This window comes from Dermacentor silvarum, chromosome 6 (assembly GCF_013339745.2).
Source record: "Dermacentor silvarum isolate Dsil-2018 chromosome 6, BIME_Dsil_1.4, whole genome shotgun sequence".
In the NCBI taxonomy this organism is placed as follows: domain Eukaryota; kingdom Metazoa; phylum Arthropoda; class Arachnida; order Ixodida; family Ixodidae; genus Dermacentor; species Dermacentor silvarum.
In genome coordinates this window covers 71,180,635-71,192,517 of record NC_051159.1, presented here as the reverse complement: position 1 = coordinate 71,192,517, position 11,883 = coordinate 71,180,635, and the positions used below count along the sequence as shown (strand labels likewise).

Below are 11,883 nucleotides of genomic sequence, written 5' to 3'. Positions count from 1 at the left end.
CACAGCGCATGCGCGTCCCCTTCCCCTCTCTCTCCTCTCCTACGCTCCCCCCTTTCTCTCCTCTAGGAATCCGGAGCGGCGCGCACGACAGGTAGTGCGACAGCTGCATACTCCGCTGGGGGCGCCACGGTAGTTCCGCGCTATGAAAATGACAGAGCGCGCGCGCCTCATTCTCTCTCCTGTGCAGCGCCGCGATGAGCGCTCGGGCCGCTGCCGCGAAACCATCTCCCGCTCAAGCTAACCATCTCCCCGCTGCTTCGCATGCACACATGGTTCCCTTTAGCGGGAGATGGAGTAATTTTTTAATCGTGCGGCGTGATAGCTGCGACACTCTCTCTCTCTCTCTCTCTCTATATATATATATATATATATATTAGTCCTATCATAAGAAGCCAACAAACACAGACACCAAAGAAAGCATAGGGGAAATTACTTGTACTTATTAATTGAATGACACAAATGCTAAATTAATGGAAATGAAAGTGTATGAAAAAAAAAAACGTGCCGCAGGTGGGGAACGATCCCACGTCTTCGCATTACACGTGCGACGCTCTTACCAATTGAGCTACCGCGGCACCGATTTCTCCTCCACTTTCTGGGCTATTTATGTTTTACAACTACAAACTAATCTTGGGAGTGTTAGCCGACGCCACCACTCCCAAATATATATATATATATATATATATATATATATATATATATATATATATATATATATGATAAATCTTCACACGCGTGCAGTCGCGCTTCATTCATCCGACCTTGTCGAGTCATATAATATTATTTGACTACCGGATTGTTATTCCAATTACCTGTTGGCATCGCAACAACCATAAACAAGTTTTACTCCAGTCACGTGTAACGTCTGATGGTATCGGCAACTAATTTCGGTTGAAATAGCACATGTAAGGCTAATGACATACCGAAGCTGTCGCGTAGATTGTAAAGAAGTACGCCTTGTCTCCTTTTACAGGAAGCAATATTTTTTTTTTTCAACAGACGCTGAGCCTACGGACTATTTCACCAACTGAATCAGTCTTCATCCCGCTATCGGAGAAACACGCTGTCGAGGGTTCGTCACACTGGGAGGGATGGCACCCACATTAGAGCTGCACTCCGAAGCCGTGCTTCCCAACATTGCAGATTAGAAGGGAAGCGCTTTTGGCTGATATTGCAAGTGGTATCGAAAGTTGGGCGAGCTCGTGTTCGTGAATTCCCGAAACGGCCCGCAAAGACTGGTGCGTGAAGAAGTAAAAAGAAATGCAAGACAGCACTGTTTGATATTGGAGCGGACGTTAAGCGCTTTGCGACGTTGGGCAGTTCATGTGGGCCCGTCTTCACAAAAAAATAGCTCTTACGCTATCAATTTCCGCAAGATAAAGTTCCAGCCAAATCGCGATACAGGACATATTATTAGTGAAGGCCGCCGGCGAATGACAAAAAGCACTTATGAAAGAAAAGCTTTGTGAATGAGGCCCCTGATACGTAACGCGGATACCCACTGGTATATTATAGTAAAAGAACGGGGTAACCAAGGAAAGCGAAAAGCATTAGAAGACAGCAGATGACCAGTTGACGTGATGAGATTGGGATATAGTCAGGAATAGAACTGTACGCAAGATAGGTGACCTGATACCACTGGGAGAGACAATCGTCTGCATCGCACATTAATATGACGACGATGATTATGATTACGGTGATAAGGGAAGAAGTACTAATCTCGAAATTCAGTGTAAGTTCATTGGGCACTGTCAATTATTCGATAATCCAATATTGGTGAAAAAGTTCCTGAAATAATAGAAAACTATGATTAGTATCATTAATGAAATAGATAATTGAATGAATTCATTTAGTGTGAATGTATCGACCACCCTTCAGTAACTTTCAAGCGTAGCAATGAATGCACTTCCGTAACAACGCTGTCAATATTTTAGGCACCCAGAGAAATTGAAACTGCCCGAGGGTGGGAATAGTTGCCAGCTTTTAGCGGACGGTTGTCGTACGGTTAAAAATTAGCCAAGGACTTCCTTTCCAAGTGCTCGTGTAGCCTGGACAACGAGCTTGCTATCCACGGTTTTACTAATCAATTAATTGAAGTGCATCACTTTGATTTATCAATGCGAAAGAACACCAAAATACAACGCCACGCCACGATGGAAGAAATCAAAATAATTACAGCGAATCAGTCGAAACGGCAGAAATGCGTTAGCACCAACCAATCCTTCCTCTGGATTTCGTCCCTGCCCACGGGGAAAAGCGATGGAAACTGTGTAGCTATAAGGTGAGAAGTGCGACAAGAAAAAAGGAGTGCTGCAAAGAAGGCGGAAGTCAGTCCCGCTTCACGAACAGACCGTGTTTGGATACTTGTCGAGGACACTATACCACATTGGCTAGAAATAAAGACGCCACCACGGCGTGGCTCGAGGCCCACACAGACACAAGAGCAAGAATATGACGATGACAGGCAGCCAACGTGTTCGAGAGGCTGCTTCGTCTTGGCCCGAGGGAGAGAAAAAAAGGACTCTCCGAAGAAATAAACAGCGCGCCTGTCCGCGGAGGACACGGCTGCGAATGTCGAAGTGACCGAGAGGACAGGCCGCGTTGAGAGCGAAGCAAACACGTCGAGTGGACCTCGACAAGTGCTGGTGCCGCTGCTGCTGCTGCTGCTTCTGCTAACGATTGCTGAGGGAGAAGGGCCGGCGATGGCACACACACACAATTCACTCGGCACTGTTCAGTCAAGAGGCGCTGGTTCTCGATGGGAAAGCAGCGCCCGGTGATGGTACCCCTCCCCTCCCCCCCCCCCCCCCCCAGAAGTACCACGGGCTTCGAATCTTGTCGTGCCTGGTACGACAAAGAAGAGGGGAGGCGAATCAGCTAGGGCGCCCCGCGAAACTGTTAATAAGATGAGACGGTTAGTCGCACTTCTGGCGTCTTTTATAGCTGAGTTTCCGATATCGCTCTCTTTTTCAGTGGTCATACATGCTTTCTGAGCCGCCGGGCGTGGTTGCGCGTACTATAGTTAGCTTGTGGTGAGCAGTGTGGCCCGGGGTGAAAGTAGTCCAAAGAAATTTAGCTATCATAGTAGTAAATGTTTTAATAAGAGGTCAGTAGTGATGCGCAGCTGGGATACCCTTAGAAAAGAAGAAAGCAGCTTTCAGGGGGAGATCTACCCATGCAGGTGCGCATGCATATATATTTAACAAGAGCTAACCAAGCCAAACTATTACAAAGAGACACAAGAAAACAAGTAGGCAGACGAATGACAGCCTATACGCCAACATATGTTTTGAGGCCAGTCTTAAGGCTCATTAAATGTGCACGTCTATCACGTTAACTTTTGCAAATACATGTTTCAGCGTCGAAGGATAACAGTGAAGCTGATGACATAAATTGCTGTAGCACCTGTACTGGTACTGAGGTCTTGGCTGATTCTCATACAGCCTAAATGAGGTCCACATGAGGTGAAAGGAAAAATTCATCAGCAGGGGATGGCAACAGGGTTTAAGTTTTGCATATTTTCGTATGCCACCTGACGCCGTAGTTATCAACATACTGATTAGGGTAATTTCTTGTGATGTATGTTAAATTTATGTCTCACGATGCATAACAAGAACAATCAGGTCAGCTGTTAGCTTTAAATGTGCTAATGGCCTCTTTCCCTGCTTTTTCCTTTATGGAGGTTGCTTTAACAGTGCGCTTTAATGTTGACGGTGAAGTGTCTAAGCACACTTCTTGCATTTCAAAGCGAGTTAACATTTTACCTAACCTCGAAGTGCTGTTGAACAACACAGATTGTTCGCTGCGTTTTTTGGGCTCTGAAAGAAGATGAACCGCGCTGGTCGTACGGCAGTGACAAAGGAAAAAAAAGATAAGCGGCACACCCATTAGCTTTGCGCAAACTTAAGTAAATTTGTGTGGGTGAACTGGGTTAATAATTTTTTTTTGGTTCTGAGAAAAGCGTAGGCGATGCAGCTTAAATATAGGCACCAAAATATCCTGACCATCATGATTTTCTTCGACAGAAGTTCAAGTCCGCTATTAGACGGAAACTCGATTCCTTGATAGAGAGACGAGGGCCTAATGCTCGATGATTGACAGGTCCGACGTTCGCAACGTCTTGAGACATCTTCGCGTTCGCCTTTGTAAGCGGGAAGCTCGAAGAACAAGAGCGAAACGCGCGACGCCACTGGACGCAAGCAGGACAAACAGGGCTGCGTGCGTATACATGCGTCCTAAGTGGGACCTGCTTGCATATGTACACAGTCGGGCAAAGCGCTTTCGTGTGTGGACGGCGCGAGCCAGGAACTACACGAAAAAAAAAGAAGCTGGCCTCTCGTGATACCGAAAGAAGAGCAGTCCCCGGCGCACACGTCGAAAGCGAGAGTGTCAGTGGAAAGACGAGGAGCAAAAGTGCTCGGCCCGCGCGTGTGCTCGCACTCGTGTTTACGCAAGCACGGGGGCGACGAGACGAAGTTCAGGCCCTCCAGCACCGACGCTGCCGCCACCATCCGCATCCAGCGCATACGATGAGAGGCCCAAGAGCAAGCGACAAAGAGAGCAAGCACGGTAAAGAAAGTGCGCGCCAAGCCGAGGAAGACGAAGTTCGAGGAACTCGACTACGGCTTCTTTGCTGCTACCAGCCCCGTGCCTAAGTGCAAAGCAGTGCGCCGTGGTCTCAGACATGCATAGCAAGACGTCATATGAAGGACCAGGGAGGGGGCTGGACGGCGAAGAGGCTTCGAGGGAAGCAGAAAAAACAAAAACGGGCGAAACAGAGACCGCGGGACGGTAGAGGGCGTTGCGGAAGAATGGCAAAGAATGTGACGGCCACCCGTCGCTATCGGTGTAAGAAAGGAATTGTGGGACAGCAGCCGTGCATAGAGAAGGGAACGGAAGTCCGGGAAGAACCGGAAGCTGCAGCGGAGGACGAGGCCGGAGGGCGGTGTGCTATGTGTACACTCGGCGTGTTCCTGGAGTGAACTTTTTTGTGTGCGCATCTTCAAAAGAGACACACTGTGGGGCGGGCTACACCGTAGAGGTCGACGGCGAGAGAGACGTCCGGACAAGTGCAGCCTTTGGAGATAGTCTACCGACTTCTTTAGACATCCATATCTCACTTTTCGTAGTACACTTTCGGTGCAGCTTGTTATTGCTCTACTACAGACCCCATCGTCTCGGGCACAGTGTCTATATCAGTTCGTAAAAAAAAAGAAAGAAAAAAAAGGAAGGAAGCTGTCACAGAGAGCGCAACAAGATTGTTGTTTATTCAGATTCTCCCACTCAAAACTTTGTGCGTGAAAGGAAACTGAAAAATTAAGCTGCACGCGCTTTGGTTTGCGCTGACGTATGGTAGTGGAACAATGTGGCAAGTTTTTCGAGGCGCGTTGGCGTCGCGACCTTTTTTGGCTTGCATCCGGGGCGAGGTGGCAGCAGACACCAGGATCTCTCGAGTTGTTAGCTTCACGAAGTAATAATTATAAAAAAAAGTTATACTAAGGCTGTCGCATGCTTCGAGTGAAAACGCCCAGTAACGAGATGTAAATGCGAGGCTAACCTTACATTGGCGTGTAGTGCAGAAAAGTATTCACTCAAGGCTCAGTGTACACTGTACACCACGCCCGCCATCAATTACATGAAGTTGACAGGTTTCGGAAGTGCTCGCACACAGTTTTCAAGCTGTTTCCGCTGACAAGATCGTTACGTTGGACTAAACATGACGTGCAAGGTCAAAGAAACGTAAGAACTTTGCTTCTTTTCTTGTTTCCGGCGTTTTCGAATTGTGAATGCAATTTCGCGTTGCCTCGCCCAATGCAAGCAAGAAATGTGCTATCTCAGAGCTGAAGACAGATGTATATATAGATGCTGTTGCGTCCTTAGAAGAAACTTAAACATTCTTTGTTCACTTTTTTCTCCAACTGATTTCTGCTGTGTCAGATAGCTACAAGAGACGTGGGTCTAACATCGCCCATTGTAGCTAGATGCACTTTTTCCGGTACCCGCTTTTCTTCTTGAATATTCTCTCTGTAATTTGCCTTCGCGCGCGTACAAGATCCGTAGAGCGGTATAGCACTACTTAGAAAACAGCCACACTGACTGCTGCAGGCTTAATCTTATGTGATTTACGGCCTGGATTCATGAACTAAGAAGCTCTTCGTTCAATTACTAAACATACGTGACTTCAGACAACAACAAAAAATGTCGCAGTTGTTTGTGTAAGAATTATTAGTCACCCTTTACAGTTACTTGAGGCACTTTGCAGCACATATACAGGGTGTTTCAGCGAACACTTTCAAAATTTTTTTAAGGTTGCCTGTGGCAGATAGCCCAATTCTAGTTAATGCGCTGGTCTACTCGAAGCGGGGGACATTACTTGCGCCAACAATTGAAATCCATAATCGACTAATTAATAAAAATTCACTAATGAAGTTTTTAACTAGTTACCTGATGCCCCATATTGTAATCTACAAATTGTAGCCGTGGACTTCGCAAGGCGGATCCACTTGGAACGAATTCCCGGGATGACACCGCTTTCGAGATATTAATTCCCGAACTTTGCGAAGAAATTCATTGGCGTTCCAGTTAGTTTCTTAACAAAATGTCGCTTTATGCATTGAAGCACAAAATTAACTGAAACGCCATTGCATTTCTCCGTAAAGTTCGGGAATTAATATCACGAAACTGGTGTCATCCCGAGAATTCGTTCCAAGTGGATCCGTCTTGCGAACTCTACGGCTACAATTTGTAGATTACAATATGGGCCATCAGGTAATAAGTTAAAAACTTAATTAGTGCATTTTTATTTATTAGTCGAATATGCATTTCAATTTTTTGCGCAAGTAATGTCCGCTGCTTCGAGTAGATCGGCTCATCAACTAGAATTGGGCTATCTGCCACAGGTAAACTTTAGGAATTTTTGAAAGTGTTCGCTGAAACACCCTGTATAACCAGTGCTAATAAATAACGGTCTAAAGAGGCTTGCATTCGCAGTCATGTTGCTACCTAAAATAAACGTAACGTGTATTCAGTACGAGAGGCATGTCTCACTGCGTCCGTTTAGTTTTCCAATGTTTTTTTTTTTGTTTTTTAGATTCATAAACTTATACAAACACGGGCCGAAGTCACAAAGTGTTTCGTTCATATAAGTGGTGGTTACTGCTGGCTCCCATGCCTCTGCTGGTAATATATCCGACATCACGACTGCCAGGCATCGGCTGGAACAATTGCTCTAGCGGAAATACTTTATTTTGACTACGGGTCCAGTTCAGATGTGCCAAGTAAGAAGATAGGCACGAGGTGATCAACTGTGCCAGCACGCACTGTTTCTGCCATCGATGCCTGCGATTAGTGTTTTCACATACAAGAGGGTGCTTTTGCGAAATAGCCATGTTACAGAGCTTTTTCCAATCTTCCCAACCGCAACATTATTGACAACAACTTCGTTCGCTTCCTATCACCCGTCGTGGTTCTTTAGCGACTATGGCAATGTGTTGCTACGCACGCGGTCGCTGGGTCAGATCCCGGCTGCTGCGGCCGCATGTCGATGTGGATGAAATGCAAAAACGCCCATGTACCGCGTATTGGGTACACGTTAAAGTAACTCCAGGGGGTAAAAATTCATCCGCAGCCCCACCTCTACGGCGTCCTTCATAATCATACCTTGGTTTGGCACCTAAAGACCCTAGAATTTATTTGTTCTTGTCATTCGGAAAATTTCGCACGCTTAACTGCGCCGGTATTGCACAATTTTCGGATTGTGACACATTGAACATGTGGTTAATTTTTTGCCTCTCAATTGTTTCCCGCAATTCTGAAGAGCGCTTAAACAATGCGAATATGGCATGGTGCGGGAACACATCACCACTTTACGGCTTCGGAGAAATAATCCACGCTGCGGTGCCGGCGTATCCAGAGAGGGCGAATATATTCAAACTAGATTATCTGAGTTTGTATGACGCGGGTTTTACTACGCCCCGCACCTTGCGTCAAAGTTTGCGTGAAAGAGGTTCATTGAAGAGCGCCATCTACCCAGTCTCACATACTCTGTTAGATTCGATTACGGTTTTCTGAGTACACTCAACCCATGAGGATTGACGACGCAGTGACTAAAATTTCCGGGAATGCGGTTAGAACACAGAAACTAACATATCAGAAAGGGCGTGAATTATCCCGAGAATGCTAATGACGATAAACTTAAAAGTAGGCATTGTGCTGCCGTTTCTTACCAAGCACCCTCGAAATGAAAGAAAACACAAGCTGGTAAAGGGCCGAAACTTAATTAGGAGAAGGGAACTGGACGAGGACATGAATTCTGAACGCGAAGTATCTAATTCCTTGACAGAAACATTAGGGCCTACAATAGAACTAAACACGGGTGGACACCGAAGCACAAGAAATGCCGCTGCGATCTACTTTCTAAGAATGTGCGTGTATTTCCTAGGAGTAAACTGTATAAGAGTCCATGTACTAGCCATGAATCATGCTCTGATTAAACGATTGTAGGGCTAGATGTTCCTCCAGCAATATTAGTACCAAGAGACTGAGGCAGAATCCATCTCACGCGATGACTGTCGTCGCGGTAATGCGTTAGCATTGAATCAACAGAGCGACGCCACGTATTGCCACCAATCACGTATGAGGCGTGCACTGACGCGGGACTCTTCTTTCACGCTTTCCTAAGAACACGCGGCGCCATCTACTGACACTGCCGTGAAGTCCGCGCGCGTCCTCCTAGACGTGAAGTCTAGCACGTCGGTGCCTGCGAACACTGATAATACAGACAAAGAATGCACAAGTGGAGCATTGAACAGTGACGGCCAATGAATTAAGCATTTTTGCGGAAGTTCTGCATTGAAAAAGAAGTGGTTAGCGCAGAATTTCTTATATGCAAGCTCAGTCTATTCCGCGATTTTACCACGCACTGTAACCCGCCCGCCGTGGTGGTTCGGTGGCTGAGGCGTTCTGTAGCTGAGCGCGAGATCGCGGGCGCGATTCCCAGCCGCTGTAAGAGCGTTTTGACGTCGACAAAGTCAAAAACGCTTGTTTCCTCTGGTCTAGACGCGCTTTAAGGAACCTCGGGTGGCCGACATCATACCGGCGTCCTTTTCACTATGGCGTCTCACATACTCGTGTTGCTTTGCGACGCTAAAATCAGTGAATCAATCAATCGACCACACAGTGTGCTTTCTTGCAAGTTCCCATGTGCCATTTCAAACGCGTGAAGATTATCATAGAGGCATAACATCCAAACGAGTGCAATATGATTGAGCGAGTCTAACACCGCGAAGCAATACGAGGGCTTTGAAACGAGGCTGCATGGGTTGGAGTGCTTGGGATTAATTTGGTATCACCAACGGTTTACAACAGGTAGGTGTTAACCTGCGCCTAATGCTTGGCGCACGAGCTTTCTTTTATTTTTGTTTTATTTTATATTTTTTAAATATTTTTTTTGCGTACCGCCCCATCGAAATGCGGTTGTTGGGGTCAGGCATCAACCTCGCAATCTGCAGTGTGTTCAGCATCAGAATGGCTGCGTCTTGGCACTGCGATGGATTCCTTGCACATCTTTCTCTCTATTTCTTCTCCTTCCACCCCCTTTCCCACAGTGTGGTTGAGGTGTACGCCATAAGTGAGACAGCGAATGCGCTTTTTTTTTCTTTAGAATAATATCCGTCTCTGTTTTTAGATCGGAACGCTTTAGTTACCGCACCAACGTGGTGGGTAAGTACACCATCATACCAAGGGTGCCAAAGGCGTTGGTGAAAACAGTGTAATCAAACATCAACATTCACGAAAGAATAATGACACTGTTTAATATGGACTGATGGCACCGGCTGCAGGTATAGAACAGCACTGAGATGGGTAAAAAAGAAAAAGGAAAGAGACGGCTGCGGCTCTGAATCCCTCCCGAGAGACGTTCACTGGTAGAGCTGCTCTCAAACCGAGCTGCCGTAGCAGCAGCGGAGGCCCAAGACAAATAGCTGTATCCGAGTGGCTGGTGAGCCATTAGCACAGTCGTCTTCCTTCCTATTGAAATAAATGGCCGTCCAGCCTCCTCTCCTTCCTTCTATCTCTTTCACGCTCACTCTCCTCTTGACGCACCCCTTGTTCTGAGTGAAGCTTGCGGTGGCTGGCGTGGCCGAGAGCGACCGCGTCGAAGCAACCTATAGAACTGGCAGCGAGAAAATGCGGTAAGCCTGTCGTTACCGCAAGAGATGCCGTGAACTCGGGACAGACAGACTGATGCAAAATGATTCAATGATATCGGTGCTGAGGTGCTCGTATACGCTGCTGTTCGAGGGCGCAAGGAGTGCGGATAATCAAGCGAAGCGTTCCTTACCTATCCTACCGGGTCTGTCATGGCTGCTGCTGCTGGCTCTGGATAGCTACCGTGGATGTGTTTGTGCATATACATACGAAGGTTATATTCGCCCCAAGGGCAAGTTACCACCAAACAATCTGATATAACCTCTGTATTTCGACCGGTAACTTCTGCCAGTAAGCGAACTTCTATTCTGCTCGATAAAAATATTCGTAAATCTTGACGTACGAGTATAACGTCGGCTCATTGGCATACAGCTCTAAATCACCCCGACCTCTTAGTAGAATAACGCGTTATATCCGACAAATTCTTTGATTTGCTCGATTTTCTTTGATTTACCCTTTTCGTGTGTGGCACTCCACGAGCGTGTGTCCATTCTTGGCCAGTACTTCAGTATGTGTATGTGCCACTTTGACGCAACAGGTATACAAACCTTCAATCTTACCCTCCGCGGTAGCTGGGTGGCTACGGAGTTGCACTGCTGAGCTCGAGGTCGCGGGTTCAATCCCAACCGCACCATCGAAATGCGGAGGCGCATCAAAATGCTTGTATGAGCCATTAAAGCTTCCTTTAACGTAAATTCATAAGTCATATCGGTTACTGAGGCGTTCTCACAGTTGCGTGTATATTTTTATGTTCATATTTCATGGGAAACGTACCCAAGTCTAAACATGTGTGCAGTTTAATCTGTATAGGTCACGTCGATGGTTTTGTTGTCTTTTGCATCACATTTCTCTTCTGGCATTCGAAGGCAAAATCTCGGCTATGAATGTACAAGATAATGCAGCAGCTGATGTACACTTTCGGAGATAACCTTCACACTTTTTAAATCCGGGCAAGCTTACGCGTCAGATATTTTTACGCTTTAATGGTTTCAGGGTCTATGGCCTGACAGGCAACGACAGGACGGTAGTGCATTACATTTCCTGCGACATTTCTATGCTGTCTAACAACCATTGATTGTTTTCATTCTTTGTCAGGCCAGCCGATTTGAATCTTGCGTCAGGGCTTAGTCCGTCAAAAGGCATACAAGATTTACGGTGAGTGGATGAGCAATCATTTTCTTTTTTTGCATACACTGCGTTTCTGCCCATGTTAAGAGCAATGCCGAGTTGACTCTCGCCATCAGCTTGCACGCATTCGTCATAACAATGGGCGTCCTCGTGAATGTTTCGCGAGCGCAATGGTATAAATTGCACATTGGTGGCACGTGACAAAGGGAAACACGAGAGAGACCCCGCGGTAACGTAATCGGGAAAATGGTCTTGAAAAGCCCTACCGCAAACATTGAATGCATATCATACCCGCAGGGATTCTTTCCCTCGGGCTAAAATCTGCAGAAGCGGTTTAATCTTCCGGATTAGGACGTCAAAAAGCGGGATGGCGGGAATACAGAGTGAAAAAAAAAAACGAAGCAATGGAAACCACACGAACCACGTCAGATGATATGAGAACGCCCTCTGTGACTCTGTCAAGTGCGCTTTTAGCGTGGTTATGCAGAGAGAGAGGGATATATAGAGAGAGAGACAAAGAAAATAAAGTAATGAAAACGTAATCTTTGG

The 11,883-nt window shown here is 46.5% G+C and overlaps 1 non-coding gene across 1 annotated transcript; it reads right to left on the bottom strand.

Moving 5' to 3' along the window:
- Positions 1-502: 502 nt before the first annotated feature.
- On the bottom strand, positions 503-575 carry Trnat-ugu (transfer RNA threonine (anticodon UGU)). The gene has a single exon. It is a non-coding gene; the product is annotated as a tRNA-Thr (tRNA).
- Positions 576-11,883: the final 11,308 nt, after the last annotated feature.